Source organism: Mustelus asterias, chromosome 12 (assembly GCF_964213995.1).
Source record: "Mustelus asterias chromosome 12, sMusAst1.hap1.1, whole genome shotgun sequence".
NCBI lineage: Eukaryota > Metazoa > Chordata > Chondrichthyes > Carcharhiniformes > Triakidae > Mustelus > Mustelus asterias.
The window spans coordinates 86,796,735-86,814,504 of record NC_135812.1 but is presented as its reverse complement, the minus strand read 5'-3'; the positions used below and the strand labels follow the sequence as shown (position 1 = coordinate 86,814,504).

General features: G+C 45.8%; 1 protein-coding gene across 1 annotated transcript in view; it reads left to right on the top strand.

The window, feature by feature from the left end:
* sdk2b (sidekick cell adhesion molecule 2b) overlaps positions 1-17,770 on the top strand; it is a 939,592-nt gene that overhangs the window by 822,681 nt on the left and 99,141 nt on the right. The window lies entirely within an intron of this gene.

Here is a 17,770-nt window from a genome sequence, read left to right as displayed (position 1 = left end):
ACGCTTCCTGAAGTCGATGACTCTCTCCTTCATTTTGTTGACATTGAGGGAGAAATCATTGTCGTCGCACCAGATTCTCTATCTCTTTCCTGTACTCCGCCTTGTCATTGTTTGGGATCCGACCCGCTATGGTGGTGTCATCAACAAACTTTAAATTCGATTGGAGAGAAATTTGGCCACACAGTCATAAGTGTATAAGGAGTTTAGTAAGGGGCTGAGGACACAGTCTTGTGGGGCACCAGTGTTGAGGATGATTGTGGAGGAGATGTTGTTGCCTATCCGTACTGATTGTGGTTTGTGGGTTAGGGGCCAATTTAGCACTTAGTCATTTTATTACTACAAAAATAATTAAATAAATGCATAATAATAATAACAAATATTATCAATGCTCTACAAATCTCAAAATTAGAGAAAGTTTTCGGTGTAAGTTGATTTGCTGCAGGAATGCCGTTAAGAGTTAACAGTTGTGGAAACTAAATCAACATCTGTTTCCAAAAGCTTATGTTTGAGTAGATTATAGAAGAATGCTTCCCTCTAGTTCCAAGTTATTATTTCAATTTTTCGGCTACACTATAAGTACCCTCCTCAATACGTTTTTATCACTATTTTTATCACACTTTTACAGTTCTGTTTGATACAATCAAAAGCAAATGCTGAAAAAAATTTAAAAAGCCAAACACAAAATGAAATGCTGATTAGAATATCTGAATATGGAAACAGTTCATATCTTGAATCTAATCTTACAATCAACTACATTACTTAATAGGTTCTCAGAAATCCATTAAACTCAAATCACTCGTCTCTCTTTTTCAAAAGTCCATGAGCAGCATTCTCCGACTTCGCCCACGGCTGGGATTCTCCAGTCCCGCTGAAGTGAATGGAGATTTGACTGGGTTCCAAATTCTCCGTTCTTGCTGGCAGCAGTCGCGGGGTTGTGTAAGACCAGAGAATTCTGGCCCACGTAAATAGCCTGAAAGAACTCTGCCAATATTTAAGAATTGCTTTGGTTGCTGTCTAACAAACTCTTAAAAATTGTCATTTTTATTGTGGATATAATATTACACACTGCACTTTCCCACCATACAGAACAGGATTTTGATGACCAAAAGGACCAGTCGGAACTGTGGCGGGCTGGCATGTATTTTCCCAATCCCAATCATCATTCCAGTTTTCCAATGCCATTTCCGAGGTCAGCAATTTTGCTAAGGAGCGGTATGGCAGGACACAGCAACCCACCCGATTTGGAGAATTTCCAATTAAGCCTGTGAAAGAGTTCATCAGCTCATTAAGGGTTAGTGAGCAATTTTGCTGGAAAGGCATGGGATCCATGCTGGATCTGTAACGTTCCAAGTAGGAGGTGACAACACAACTGGGAGCCAGTTGTGACCTTGCCATTCAATGAGATAGATTCTTTAAAAGGTGCACAATTAAAAGGGTTACTCATTTTTTGGCACACAGTTGCCATCAGGTGAGAAGAGTTAGCAGTGGGTGTGTGCAGTGTGTACTGAGACAGTTGAAGTGGGCTGTGACCCTCCAGGGTACTTGGGGCCAAAAGAGGGGGTTACAGTAAATATTGTGAGTGCAGCTGACCACAAGCAAGACAACAGTTGGACATGAGATTAAGGTGCTTGGAGATCGGAATGAGTTGCAGTTAGCAGCAACATCCTCAGAAACAAATGTAGAGTCCTGGACATGAAGAGGGCAGAGGGGAGGAATGAGGGGCAGCAAGGGAATAAAGGACATACCCTCAGCATTAAATGCACCACCAAAGAAGAAGCGACCTGGACATGTCAGAGAATCAGTGCGAAAGGAGACTGCATCTATCGAGGAAGATGGTATCTGAGATTTGTGCCCTCATTGAGCAAAAGCTCAGATCTCACAGTATTCCCCACCATGGTGCATCAGAGCCATTAATGTCACTATGACCTTGGACTGCTTCACCTCTGGCTGCTTCCAAGGATCAGTGCTGGATCTTGATGGTATCTCTCAAGCAGCTGCACACCATTGCACCTCGCAGGTCTCTGATGCCATATTTGTATTGGTTGAGCACTAGATACAATTTCAAATAGACAGGTCTCAGCAGGTACAAAAAGAAGTGAGATTTGCCTCCATTACTGGATTCCTGCAGGTTGGGACATTATCGATTGCATCCATTTAGCCTTCAAGATAATGGGTGAACAGCCGGTGAGATTCATCAACAGGAAAAGTTTCCACTACATTAAATGTTCAGCTGGTATGAGACCATAAGTGCTTTATGCATTTGTGCACTCGCTATTCTGGCAGCTGCTAAGACATCTTCATTATCTGGCAATCCAGGATGCTGCAACTCTTTATGTTACTATCAAAATTTAGTGGATGATTTTTGAGGAGACAAGAGATGGCAATTCACCCCTTTACATGATCCCAAGGGAAATAGAGGCGCCACAAGTGAAGCCATATGTTCACATGGACAATTAGTGAGTAGGCCATTGGGTCTCTAAAAGTGTGGTTCCAATACCTGAACTGGTGAGATGATGTCCTGTAAGAGTCCTGCTCATCTCACGCTGCTGCTTAAAGTAGAGCTGCCTTGCTTGTGACTCCCGAGGCTGTACATCTGCGCTCAGCTGAGTATGGCTGTGTCTGTCCTCCCTCATTTGAAGGGGACTGCCCACAGATGCCTATGCCTTTCTCAACAACTCCTGCTCACTAATGATATGCTCCTCACCCAGTGCCATCCTTTCTAACCGCGCATGAGAATCCATCGGTTTGAGTATATCCATGCTGGGAGGTTGCGCTTGAATAGTGTGATGGTGCTGGGTCTGTGGCTTCTATGTTGTTCAAGGACCTCAGGGACATGCAGTGGCACTGGCATGTTACCCTCTCCTTAACTAGCCCTGTGGGATATAAAAGATGCATTGCTGTTGCGTGGAAGAAGTGCATTCCTTCCCCTTCATCTCTGCCCGACTCACATTTTTCCCCCTCTCCTACAACTATTGCCATCTCTTCATCGCTCACTTCCTCATTATGTGAAGGGCTACCCCCTCCATGTAGTCAGGATGGTGAGCTGAGCTCTCCTCTTCCTATGTGTGCCCATTCTCGCGCATTTTAGGCCCTCTTATGCAAGGACAAAAATACAGAGACAGGGCAATGCTGGCCTATCTCACCAATTCCAGGGACTCATTGAAATGTAATTATCTGTGCTGCCAGCTCCAAAATAGCTCTAGGGATTTGAGCCTTGCTCAGTGACCATTAATGATTCTGGGTGAATATTTCAGTCATATTCAGGAGCACCAGTCACCATCAGGCTGCTCAGCTGGTGTGTTTATAAACCTGGAGGCTTTCCGTCTGGTTGTTCTGTTAAACCCACTTTGCCAAAACATAGAACATAAATGAAACCTCTTCTGGCACTCTACCCAGGTCCTGATGACACTGCACTATTCAGACAATGCCATCTCCAGCCAGGTTTGCTTGATTTGGCTGGGTAGCATTCTCCTGTCACCCTCCAGGAATAAGACCCCTTACCTTTCACGCTCAGCCTCCCACAGGACATCAAGGGTGGCATCCCTAAATCTAGTGGCAGCCCTGCCATGGGTACTTGAACTTGGTTCCCCTTTTCCTCACTTCTGTCCACCATTGCATTTCAAGCCACGATAATGACTATTCTCTCATGCCTTTAAAACAGGCCCACAGTTCCAGACTCACGTGCACTTGCTTCTCACAGCCGCCTCCGCTGGTTAGAACATAGAACATAGAACATTACAGCGCAGAACAGGCCCTTCGGCCCACGATGTTGCACCGACCAGTTAAAAAAAAAACTGTGACCCTCCAACCTAAACCAATTTCTTTTCGTCCATGAACCTATCTACGGATCTCTTAAACGCCCCCAAACTAGGCGCATTTACTACTGATGCTGGCAGGGCATTCCAATCCCTCACCACCCTCTGGGTAAAGAACCTACCCCTGACATCGGTTCTATAACTACCCCCCCTCAATTTAAAGCCATGCCCCCTCGTGCTGGATTTCTCCATCAGAGGAAAAAGGCTATCACTATCCACCCTATCTAAACCTCTAATCATCTTATATGTTTCAATAAGATCCCCTCTTAGCCGCCGCCTTTCCAGCGAAAACAATCCCAAATCCCTCAGCCTCTCCTCATAGGATCTCCCCTCCATACCAGGCAACATCCTGGTAAACCTCCTCTGCACCCTCTCCAAAGCCTCCACATCCTTCCTGTAATGTGGGGACCAGAACTGCACACAGTACTCCAAGTGCGGCCGCACCAGAGTTGTGTACAGTTGCAACATAACGCTACGACTCCTAAATTCAATCCCCCTACCAATAAACGCCAAGACACCATATGCCTTCTTAACAACCTTATCTACTTGATTCCCAACTTTCAGGGATCTATGCACACATACACCTAGATCCCTCTGCTCCTCCACACTATTCAAAGTCCTCCCGTTAGCCCTATACTCAACACATCTGTTATTCCTACCAAAGTGAATTACCTCACACTTCTCCGCATTAAACTCCATCCGCCACCTCTCGGCCCAACTTTGCAACCTGTCTAAGTCTTCCTGCAAACTACGACACCCTTCCTCACTGTCTACCACACCACCGACTTTGGTGTCATCAGCAAATTTGCTAATCCACCCAACTATACCCTCATCCAGATCATTAATAAATATTACAAACAGCAGTGGCCCCAAAACAGATCCCTGAGGTACACCACTTGTAACCGCACTCCATGATGAATATTTACTATCAACCACCACCCTCTGTTTCCTATCCGCTAGCCAATTCCTGATCCAATTTCCTAGATCACCCCCAATCCCATACATCTGCATTTTCTGCAGAAGCCTACCATGGTGAACCTTATCAAACGCCTTACTAAAATCCATATATACCACGTCCACTGCCTTGCCCCCATCCACCTCCTTGGTCACTTTCTCAAAAAACTCAATAAGGTTAGTAAGGCACGACCTACCTGCCACAAAACCACGACCTACCTGCCACAGGTTGGTCACCAAACCTGACCTCCAGCCAATTAGGGCCAATCTCTGGAAAAATCATTACCCTGTCTTCTTCCCCCTTGGAGAGAGGTCGAGGACTGGAAATGGCGTCTGGGTCCTGACCACAAACAGAAAACCCTGCCCTCAGTAGTAAATAATAGGGAGGAATTTTAACTTTTTAAAAAAAGAGTGGCTTTGGGTCAATTGGCAGGTGATTAAAGTTTAAAATCTGTTTTGGATCTCCATCCCACCCGGTCTGGTTTTGGCAGATATCATCCAGACAGTGGACAGGCAACCAACATGCTGCGAGGAAGCAGGCGGGAAATTAACTGTGATACCGTGAGCCTCATTGTCATTTCCTTGTGGAATTCAGCTATTGTCGGCTGGGTTTCCTGAATCTTGGGGAAACCCAGGAACTCCTTCGAGGCGATAACTTGGCAGATTCAGGAGACAAGTGTCTTTACCTCAACCTCCTGGATTCAGATGCTTTCCTGGGGAGCCGCTGTAAGTGGGCTCTGTCTCCTCTTGCTCCCACCCCTACTATCCTCCAAATTCCCCCGATCAATTTCCATCATCCTAACCCCTCTCACTCCCCACAGACCTTCAAACATCTGTTCAAGTCTTATTTTTCTTTATTCTTTCATGGGCATTTTTGCCCATCCCTAATTGCCCTTGAACTGAGGGAGGGCAGTTAAGAGTCAACCACATTGCTGTGGAGTCACGTTGTAGGCCAAACCAGGTAAGGATGGCGGATTTGCCTTCCCTAAAGGAAACGAAAACACTATGGCAGCTGTTTGGGAAGAAAACATTCATTTTCTTGATGGTGTGCTGCAGTTACAAACAAGATGCAGATTGCGAGAATGGGATCTGTTCCTGTTGATGTAACACTTATGTTAATCAAAGGGGCTTTGAGTTCAATTCCATGGATTTTGGGAACCATGCCATTCAGTAAACTGCAATGTCATGTCACAGCTGCTTGTCAATAGGAATCTGATGAAATTGTAAGCTTTAGAGAACAATGCGTCCATGACTTGTTTAATGCATCTGTGCAAAACTGTTTACACAGACATACCAGAAATTTGGCATTAAAAGTACTTGGCCACTTATTGTTTACTGTTTGAATCTGGAACATTGGAACTGAGTCACTGTGTTCTCTATTAGTCCAAATGCCTCATAGAATAACAGCAACAAAGCTGGCAATGGCACTTTTCAAGATGTTGCCACTGTTTCTAAGTCTTGTCACCTGGAACTATGTGCCATTTTTGCAAAAGTTCAAATGTAGACTTGTTGGGACAGGACTGTTAGGACTTGCATTACAGTGCCATGTTTTTTTTACATCCTATTTGGGACCCTGATCCATATTGCTGAATTCATTTTGTGGTCTCAGCAATCACCACATTCAATCCTCCTGAGATGTCTGTCCTCAGCACAGTATTTTTCAGCAACACCATGTTTCTGGACTACATGGCTGTAGTCCAGAAAGAAGTTTAACAACACCAGGTTAAAGTCCAACAGGTTTATTTGGTAGCAAAAGCCACACAAGCTTTCGAGGCTCTGAGCCCCTTCTTCAGGTGAGTGGGAATTCTGTTCACAAACAGAACTTATAAGACACAGACTCAATTTACATGAATAATGGTTGGAATGCAAATACTTACAACTAATCCAGTCTTTAAGAAACAAAACAATGGGAGTGGAGAGAGCATCAAGACAGGCTAAAAAGATGTGTATTGTCTCCAGACAAGACAGCCAGTGAAACTCTGCAGGTCCACGCAACTGTGGGAGTTACAAATAGTGTGACATAAATTCTGATTCTAGGACGCATGATAAAGACTCAGGAGGAAAAAAGCAGAAATATTTATGTGAAATAGTGTGACATAAACCCAATATCCCGGTTGAGGCCGTCCTTGTGTGTGCGGAACCTGGCTATCAGTTTCTGCTCCGCGACTCTGCGCTGTCGTGTGTCGCGAAGGCCGCCTTGGAGAACGCTTACCCGAATATCAGAGGCCGAATGCCCGTGACCGCTGAAGTGCTCCCCAACAGGAAGAGAACAGTCTTGCCTGGTGATTGTCGAGCGGTGTTCATTCATCCGTTGTCGCAGCGTCTGCATAGTTTCCCCAATGTACCATGCCTCGGGACATCCTTTCTTGCAGCGTATCAGGTAGACAACGTTGGCCGAGTTGCAAGAGTACGTACCGTGTACCTGGTGGATGGTGTTCTCACGTGAGATGATGGCATCTGTGTCGATGATCCGGCACGTCTTGCAGAGGTTGCTGTGGCAGGGTTGTGTGGTGTCTTGGTCACTGTTCTCCTGAAGGCTGGGTAGTTTGCTGCGGACAATGGTCTGTTTGAGGTTGTGCGGTTGTTTGAAGGCAAGAAGTGGGGGTGTGGGGATGGCCTTGGCGAGATGTTCGTCTTCATCAATGACATGTTGAAGGCTCCGGAGGAGATGCCGTAGCTTCTCCGCTCCGGGGAAGTACTGGACAACGAAGGGTACTCTGTCCACTGTGTCCCGTGTTTGTCTTCTGAGGAGGTCGGTGCGGTTTTTCGCTGTGGCGCGTTGGAACTGTTGATCAATGAGTCTAGCGCCATATCCTGTTCTTATGAGGGCATCTTTCAGCGTCTGGAGGTGTCTGTTGCGATCCTCCTCATCCGAGCAGATCCTGTGTATACGGAGGGCTTGTCCGTAGGGGATGGCTTCTTTAACGTGTTTAGGGTGGAAGCTGGAGAAGTGGAGCATCGTGAGGTTATCCGTGGGCTTGCGGTACAGTGAGGTGCTGAGGTGACCGTCCTTAATGGAGATGCGCGTGTCCAAGAATGCAACCGATTCCGGAGAGTAGTCTATGGTGAGCCTGATGGTGGGATGGAACTTGTTGATGTCATCATAGAGTTGTTTCAGTGATTGTTCACCATGAGTCCAAAGGAAGAAAATGTCATCGATGTATCTAGTGTATAGCACCGGTTGAAGGTCCCGTGCGGTGAAGAAGTCTTGTTCGAACCTGTGCATGAAGATGTTGGCATATTGAGGTGCAAATTTGGTCCCCATGGCTGTTCCGTGTGTCTGGATGAAGAACTGGTTGTTGAAGGTGAAGATATTGTGGTCCAGGATGAAGCGGATGAGATGTAAAATTGCATCTGGAAACTGGCAGTTGTTGGCGCTGAGCACTGAGGCCGTTGCAGCAATGCCATCGTCATGGGGGATGCTGGTGTAGAGTGCTGAGACATCCATTGTGACGAGGAGCGCTCCTGGTTCAACTGCTCCATGTGTGCCGAGTTTCTGTAGGAAGTCCGTCGTGTCGCGACAAAAGCTGGGGGTTCTTTGTACAATGGGTTTCAGGATGCCCTCGACATAGCCGGAGAGGTTCTCGCACAGGGTCCCATTGCCCGATACGATGGGACGGCCGGGTGTGTTTGCCTTGTGTATCTTCGGGAGGCAGTAGAGATCTCCAACGCGGGGAGTACGTGGGATGAGAGCACGGAGGGTGTTCTGAAGGTCCGGATCAAAGGTCTTGATCAGAGTGTTGAGTTGACGGGTGTGTTCTTTGGTCGGATCTGCAGGTAACTGTCTGTAGTGTTCCTCGTTGTTGAGTTGTCGGTACACTTCTTTGCAGTAATCCGTTCTGTTCAGTATGACGATGGCCCCTCCTTTGTCTGCTGGTTTGATGACAATGTTGCGGTTGGTCTTGAGAGCGTGGATGGCGTTACGTTGTGCTTGGGTGATGTTCGGGGCTGTCTTGTGAGTGCGGCTGATGAATTTGGTGTTGACGCACCTCCTGACGGCTTGGGCATACATGTCAAGTCGAGGGCAGCGGCCTTCCGGAGGAGTCCAATTCGACTCTTTCCTCTTCGGATGCACTGCGGATCTCTCTGTCGGCTGTTCCAGTTCATTGGCTGTCTCATTGTGTTCGTTGTTGGCCTCTTGGGGTTTGTGGAAGAACTCCCTCAGCCTCATTCGCCTGATGAATTCCTCTGTGTCTGCTGCGAGACTGATGGGGTCTATTTTGGTGGTGGGGCAAAAATTAAGCCCTCGGCTGAGAACTTCGATTTCATCTGGTTGAAGTGTGTAGTCGGACAAGTTGACAATGGACTTCCCTGCAGTGGGACTGTTTCCTACTGTGGTACCGGGGGAGGCTTGGTTGCTGCTGGTGGTGATGCCGAGTTTCTCAAGTTTCCTGTTCTTGGTGTGCATGTAGATGGTGTAGTTCCTTTGTCTCGTCTGCTTGGCAGAGTTTCGCAGCTGGTCTGCGTCCTGAGCGCAAGTTGAGAATATGGATTCGATCTTGGTTTCCAGGCTGCGGCGTTTGCTGTAGAGTTGGTGTATGAGGTGGTTGAGGAGGGTGAGAGAGGTGCGACGGCAAAGTCTCTCAGCGTAGTCTGTGTTATAGGTTGACCTGAGTGGGTTCGTGATCTGTAGTCCTTTCGGTATCTTGTCTGCTTGTCTGCTTGTAGTCCAGAAGCCAGTGTTGAGTGTAGTGAGGTACTGAGGAGGGTATCAAGGTCGCAGGGGTGTACCGGCAGACAGGAAGGTGGGTTGAAGTGTGTCTACTTCAATGCAAGGAGCATCCAGAATAAGGTAGGTGAACTTGGAGCGTGGATTGGTACTTGGGACTACGATGTTGTGGCCATTACGGAGACATGGTTAGAACAGGGACAGGAATGGTTGTTGGAAGTTCCGGGGTATAGATGTTTCAGTAAGAGTAGGGAAGGTGGTAAAAGAGGTGGAGGAGTAGCATTGTTAGTCAAGGATAGTTTAGCGGCTGCAGAAAGGCAGTTCGAGGGGGATCTGCCTACTGAGGTAATATGGGCTGAAGTTAGAAATAGGAAAGGAGCGGTCACGTTGTTAGGAGTTTTCTATAGGCCCCCAAATAGTAATAGAGATGTGGAGGAAGAAATTGCAAAGCAGATTATGGATAGGTGTGGAGGTCACAGGGTAGTTGTCATGGGTGACTTTAACTTTCCAAATATTGATTGGAACCTTTATAGGTCGAATAGTTCAGATGGGGCAGTTTTTGTACAGTGTATGCAGGAGGGTTTCCTGACACAATATCTGGATAGGCCGACAAGAGGTGGGGCCACATTGGACTTGGTACTGGGTAATGAACCGGGCCAAGTGTTAGATTTGTTTGTGGGAGAGCACTTTGGAGATAGTGACCACAATTTGGTGTCTTTCATTATTGCAACGGAGAGGGATAGGGCCATACGGCAGGGCAAGGTTTATAATTGGGGGAGGGATAATTATGATGCGATTAGGCAAGAATTAGGGAGCATAAGATGGGAACAGAAACGGTCAGGGAAAGGCACAAATGAAAAGTGGAGCTTGTTCAAGGAACAAATACTGCGTGTCCTTGATAGGTATGTCCCTGTCAGGCAGGGAGGAAATGGCTGAGTGAGGGAACCATGGTACACAAAAGAGGTTGAATGTCTTGTCAAGAGGAAAAAGGAAGCGTATGTAAGGATGAGAAAACAAGGTTCAGTTGGGTCGCTTGAGGGTTACAAGGTAGCAAGCAATGAGCTAAAAAAAAGGGCTTAGGAGAGCTAGGAGGGGGCATGAGAAGTCCTTGGCGGGTCGAATCAAGGAAAACCTCAAGGCTTTTTACTCTTATGTGAGAAATAAAAGAATGACCAGGGTGAGGTTAGGGCCGGTCAAGGATAGTAGTGGGAACTTGTGCATAGAGTCAGAAGAGATAGGAGAGGCGATGAATGAATACTTTTCTTCAGTGTTCATCAAGGAGAGGGGCCATGTTTTTGAGGATGAGAGTATGATACAGACTGATAGGCTGGAGGAGGTAGATGTTCTGAGGGAAGATGTATTAGCAATTGTGAAAAACCTGAGGGTTGATAAATCCCCTGGGCCAGAGGGGATATATCCTAGGATTCTTTGGGAGGCAAGGGATGAGGTTGCAGAGCCTTTGGCTTTGATCTTTGGGTCCTCACTGTCCACGGGGATAGTGCCAGAGGACTGGAGAGTGGCGAATGTTGTTCCTCTGTTCAAGAAAGGAAATAGGAATTACCCTGGTAATTATAGGCCAGTTAGTCTTACTTCGGTGGTCGGTAAGTTAATGGAAAAGGTCCTGTGGGATAGGATTTATGACCATTTGGAAAGATACAGCTTAATCCGGCATAGTCAACACAGATTGGTGAAGGGTAAGTCTTGCCTCACAAATTTGATTGAATTCTTTGAGGAGGTAAATAAGTGTGTAGATGAAGGTAGAGCAGTTGATGTCGTATACATGGATTTTAGTAAGGCGTTTGATAAGGTTCCCCGTGGTCGGCTCATGAAGAAAGTAAGGAGGTGTGGGATAGAGGGAAATTTGACCAATTGGATAAGTAACTGGCTATCTCATTGAAAGAGTTTTAACAACACCAGGTTAAAATCCAACAGGTTTATTTTGTAGCAGATACCATTCGCTTTCGGAGCGCTGCTCCTTCGTCAGATGGAGTGGAAATCTGCTCTCAAACCTTTTGAGAGCAGATTTCCACTCCATCTGACGAAGGAGCAGCGCTCCGAAAGCTAATGGTATTTGCTACCAAATAAACTTGTTGTACTTTAACCTGGTGTTGTTTAAACTCTTACTGTGTTTACCCCAGTCCAACGCCGGCATCTCCACATCATATCTCATAGAAGACAGAGTGTGGTGGTGGATGGAAAATTTTCAGACTGGAGACCAGTTACCAGCGGTGTACCACAGGGATCAGTGCTTGGTCCTCTGCTATTTGTGATTTTTATCAATGACTTGGAGGAGGGGGCTGAAGGGTGGTTCAGTAAATTTGCTGATGACACCAAGATTGGTGGAGTAGTGGATGAGGTGGAGGGCTGTTGTAGGCTGCAAAGAGACATTGATAGGATGCAGAACTGGGCCGAAAAATGGCAGATGGAGTTTAACCCTGATAAGTGCGAGGTGATTCATTTTGGTAGGACAGATTTGAATGCGGATTACAGGGTCAATGGCAGGGTTCTGAGGAATGTGGAGGAACAAAGAGATCTTGGGGTTCATATCCACAGATCTCTGAAGGTTGCCACTCAAGTGGATAGAGCTGTGAAGAAGGTCTATAGTGTGTTAGCGTTTATTAACAGGGGGTTTGAGTTTAAGAGCCGTGGAGTTATGCTGCAACTGTACAGGACCTTGGTGAGACCACATTTGGAATATTGTGTGCAGTTCTGGTCACCTCACTATAAGAAGGATGTGGAAGCATTAGAGAGAGTGCAGAGGAGATTTACCAGGATGCTGCCTGGTTTGGAGGGTAGGTCTTATGAGGAAAGGTTGAGGGAGCTCGGGCTTTTCTTTTTAGAGTGGAGGAGGATGAGAGGCGACTTAATAGAGGTTTATAAGATGATGAGGGGGATAGATAGAGTGGACGTTCAGAGACTATTTCCTCGGGTGGATGTAGCTGTTACTAGGGGGCATAACTATAAGGTTCATGGTGGGAGATATAGGAGGGATATCCGAGGTAGGTTCTTTACTCAGAGAGTGGTTGGGGTGTGGAATGGACTGCCTGCAGGGATAGTGGAGTCGGACACTTTAGGAACTTTCAAGAGGTTATTGGATAGGCACATGGAGCACACCAGAATGATTGGGAGTGGGATCTTGGTTTCGGACAAAGCTCGGCACAACATCGAGGGCCGAAGGGTCTGTACTGTGCTGTACTGTTCTATGTTTTAATGTTGTCAGCACTCGCTATTTACTCTCACACATGAGGAATAACTATTTGGGTCAGGGATTGTAAGCCTCTGAGCAAGGATCAATGACTTCAGGAAAGCAGAAGAGAAAACTGGAGGAGACAAAGTAAGGTAGCGATGTTACCCATTGTGCGATCTGGGCTTTCTGTAAATCACTCAATTATGGAAATTGGGTGCAATTTACATATTTAATCTGGTGCGGGAAATTCTAGGTTGCAATGTATTCTCCGAAGGACATTAGGTCGTTGCACTCTGAACTTCCATCAACATTAAGCCTCGATGATGATCATGCTGCAAAGGTCATATTTTTGATCAGGTGAGTGCAGGATTTGTTTCACAAACGGGGCACATATTGACACAAACTCAATTACAAGATAATGGTTGGAATGCGAGTCTTAACAGGTAATCAAGTCTTTACAGGTGCAGACAATGTGAGTGGAGAGAGGGTTAAGCACAGGTTAAAGAGGTGTGAATAGTCTCCAGCCAGGATAGTTAGTGAGATTTTGCAAGCCCAGGCAAGTCGTCCTCATGTGTGCGCCACACAACCCTGCTACAGCAACCTCTTGCAAGACGTGCCGGATCATCGACATGGATGCCATCATCTCACCAGGTACACGGTACATACTCTTGTGACTTGGCTAACATTGTCTACCTGATATGCTGCAAGAAAGGATGTCCTGAGGCATGGTACATTGGCAAGACCATGCAGACGCTACGACAATGGATGAATGGACACACTCGACAATCACCAGGCAGGAGTGTTCCCTTCCTGTCAGGGAACACTTCAGCAGTCAAGGGCATTCAGCCTCTGATCTTCAAGGAAGCATTCTCCAAGGTGGCCTTCATGACGCACGACAACACAGAATTGCTGAGCAGAAACTGATAGCCAAGTTCCGCACACATGAGGACGGCCTCAACCGGGATCTTGGGATCATATCACACTATCTGTAACCATCATGACTTGCCTGGGCTTGCAAAATCTCACTAACTATCCTGGCTGGAGACAATTCACACCTCTTTAACCTGTGCTTAACCCTCTCTCCACTCACATTGTCTGCACCTGTAAGTAGTCTCACAACACCAGGTTAAAGTCCAACAGGTTTATTTGGTAGCACGTGCTTTTGGAGCACTGTCCCTTCATGAGGTGAGTTGATGAAGGGGCAGTGCTCCAAAAGCTCGTGCTACCAAATAAACCTGTGGGAATTTAACCTGGTGTTGTGAGACTACTTACTGTGCCTACCCCAATCCAACGCCGGCAGCTCCACATCATGTCTGCACGTGTAAAGACTTGATTACCTGTTAAGACTCGCATTCCAACCATTATCTTGTAATTGAGTTTGTGTCTATATATTCCCTGTTTGTGAAACAAATCCTGCACTCACCTGATGAAGGAGCGGCGCTCCAAAAGCTCGTGCTACCCCAAATAAACCTGTTGGACTTTAACCTGGTATTGTGAGACTAGTTACTATGCCTACATCAGCAACTCCACATCATATTTTTGATGCAAAGGTCAAATTGTTGAGGGTTCTGTGTTATGTATTGTTTAGCCTTCCTGGAGTGTGGCATCTTATGGCGTGGCCCATTAGATTTGATTTGTAGAATCGTAGAATCCCTTTGGAACAGAAGGAGGCCAGTTGGCCCATCGAGTCTGTACCAACCACAATCCCACCCAGACCCTATTGCCGCAACCCCACGCATTTACCCTGCTAATCCCCCTGACACTAGGGTCAATTTAGCATGGCCAATCAACCTAACCCGCACGTCTTTGGACTGTGGGAGGAAACCGGAGCACCTGGAGGAAACCCACGCAAACGTGAGGAGAATGTGCAAAATCTACACAGACAGTGTCCTGAGGCTAAAATTGAACCTGGGATCCTGACACTGTCAGGCAGCACTGCTAACCACTGTGCCACTGTGCTGTGCTGTGCTGCCTCCCCTTCTGCACTCTTCAGCTTGAAAAACATGTATGTCAGTTCACTGGAAGTGTGAACTGACAACATCACATCTCGGGCAACAGAGCACCTGGGATCTTAATTAATGACTGTCCAACCAATAAGACTTTGAGTAAGAAACAGAGAAACATTGGTGAAGGAGTGTAAATTACAGTCAAATCCAGAACAAAAAGCAAATTAGAGTGAAAGAAAATTAGGAATAAGAGAGATAAAAGATACGGAAAGAAAAAACCTAAAATTTATAAATTTGACATTTTAAAATCCATTGATTGATCTGTAAAATGAAGCAGAACTCCAAAATATTCCCATTGTGAGCCAAATCCGTGGATTGCTATTGTATTAACAATTATTACATTGTTAAAAAAGTACTTAGACTCTTAATTATTAGACTTTCTGCGATCAGTTTAGTGGACAATTGATGTGCAAATCCAATGAGTTCTTATAAATGACAGGGCTGCTAATAGTGATATGCCATTTGTGCAAAACAGACTAAATTGACCAGCAGGTGCTGAACATTCACAACTCATGGCGTATCTGTTCATGCTGATGATTTGCACTTTCATAATGGTGTGCATTATTGTTAACCCACTATCAAGATCAAGCTCAATTTGTTAGTGTAATTTGTTCTCGGGAAGGGACTGATATTTATATTGGCCAGTGATGCCTTTATTCATTGTAATTAAATTAGAGATTATAGTTTTCTGAATGGTATGATCCAATCAGGGCATCCCAGCATTAAAAACGTGCTGCTAATTAATTTTTAAATTCTCATCTTGCTTTCAAATCCCTCCATGGCCTTGCCCTTCCTAACATCGGAAATCTCCTTCAACGCCACAACCTACTGAGATCTCAGTGCTCCGCTAATTCTGTCTACTTGTGCATTCCCAATTATAATTGCTGTGCCATTGGTGGTTATAGGCCCTAGGCTCTCCAATGTCCTTCCTACATATCTCTGCTGCTTGTCTTTGCTTTCCTCCTTTCAGACATTTCTTAAAACATACCTTTGTGAGCAAGCTTATCTGGCTCAAGATCATATTTTGTTTTATAATGCTTCTGTGAAGCACCTTGGGACTTTTTTTTTGTTCTTCTTTCATGGGATATCGGCCAGCATTTATTGCCCATTCCCAATTGCCCTTCAAATGGGGGGTGGTGAGCTGCCTTCTTAAACTGCTACTATCCATATGGTGTAGGCACACCCACACTGCTGGAAGGAAGTTCCCAGATTTTGACCCAGTGACTGAAGAAATGGCAATATAGTTCCAAGTCAGGTGGCTTGGAGGGGAACTTGCCACTCTGTGTCAGTGGTGGAGAGGTGCCAATCAAGCTTTGTCCGAGGTGGTGTCAAGTGTTTAGAAGCTGCACTCATCCAGCCAACTGGAAAGTATTGCATTATAAATTTATAAATCCTGATTTGTATCCTGTAGATAGTGGACAGGCTTTGGGAAGGAGGTGCCTGCAGAGATCACTGCAGAATTCCCAAACTCTGACCTGGTCTTGTTACCACAGTATTTATGTGGCTGGTTCATTATGTTAAAGGGGGTATAAATGAGTTGTTGCTGTTATTAGCATAGAAATCAATTCATATGCTTGTAACATGAAAATTACTATTTTGCTTTATTTTTTGTCCACACATTATATTCTAGCAAAACTTTGCAATTTTTGAATTGCCTTTTATTTGTGATTGCTGTTTCCATTCTCTGGAGTCCCATTGTGTTGACCTCAAACTGTTAATAAACACCCTTGGAGTGCCGCACGTCAACCCTGAAATCTGCTTGCCCTCTCCAGTGTGCCACTCCTCCAAATCTGACCTCTGCTGGTCCTCCTCAGAAAGGCGCTGTGCCAAATCTGGCCTGCATATCAGCCTTCACAATCCCTTTAAAGCAAGTGGTGCAAATGAAGGGAAGGGAAGGTAAGGCCTGCAAGTGACTCCTGTGGACCCCAACACCCCCACTACTCGCCCCCCCCCCCAAATATGGCAATTGTGAGAACCCCACTCCCGGTCCCGAGTTACATTTATCTGTGTCCCTCGTGTCCTCTCCGATGCCCCCTGAGCAGTGAACACCCGGAGGGTGCTGGCTGCCTGAGCGCTCACCTCCAAAACCCCCCTCGGAGATGAAGGCACCAGATTCACACTTATGTGGAGCTGTTGTAAATGGCACTGGTGTGACATCACACCAACACCCGCTGAATATCCGGTGTGAGGAGGGGGGAAGGGTTTCCTGAGAGACTGCTCGCTAATGACATGCTAATTTTCAAAAATTCAATCGTGGGTCATGGGTATCGCTAGCTGGCCAGCATTTATTGCCCATCCCTAATGTATTAAAGTGAGCTTTCTGCGGTCCCATGAAGTGTTTCACGCCACTCAACTGGCGAGGGGCGGGAAGATTGGAACTCGGAAACTTGCTGGCACGAATCATGCTTTCCGGATTTTGAGTATGCAGGTGGAAAGTGCAGTCTCAAAATCACCCCCACCATTTACTACAATCATCAGACAGACTGATTCAATCGCCAAGAGGCTGGTCACTGTAATATTTTGCTGACTCCCCTCCTGTTTAATGGTTGCTTCAGCCCTTGGTGATATTGGTGTCATCATTCACTAACAATATGTTAATTGCTGACTCGAGGAAATCCAATCCGGCCAGGAACTTGGACCCAGCTCCTGCTGCACTAATATTATTGCAGTAGCAGGGAAAGCCGCTGAATTTAACACCCGTCTATATTGATAAATAATTACAGATAATTTGGAAATGATAATAGTCGGAAACAAGTGCTCGCTGTATCTTCATAAGGAGACATGAGAAAGCAAACTGAAACCCACTGGAAATATTTTAAATCAGTCGTCTTGTCATTGCGTCAATTGATGTGGAAGAAGGCATTGAGCAAAGCAGCAGCCTGCCCCTTAGCAATGTCAGAGGAAGAAATAAGACATCCTTTTATGCAGATAAATTTTGCAAAATCAAGTTCAGATTTTTTAAACCATTCAAAACTGAATTAATTCTGACATTTACAGAACATTTTAACTTGATAGGTTTGCTGGAGCGTGCAAAAAACGTTCTGTGCGATTCCGAGGCACTCTGTGATCAGGGTCAAATACATTTTTTTTTAGGACGGGGAGGAATAAATGATTCAAGCCAAATATGAATTGTTGCTTT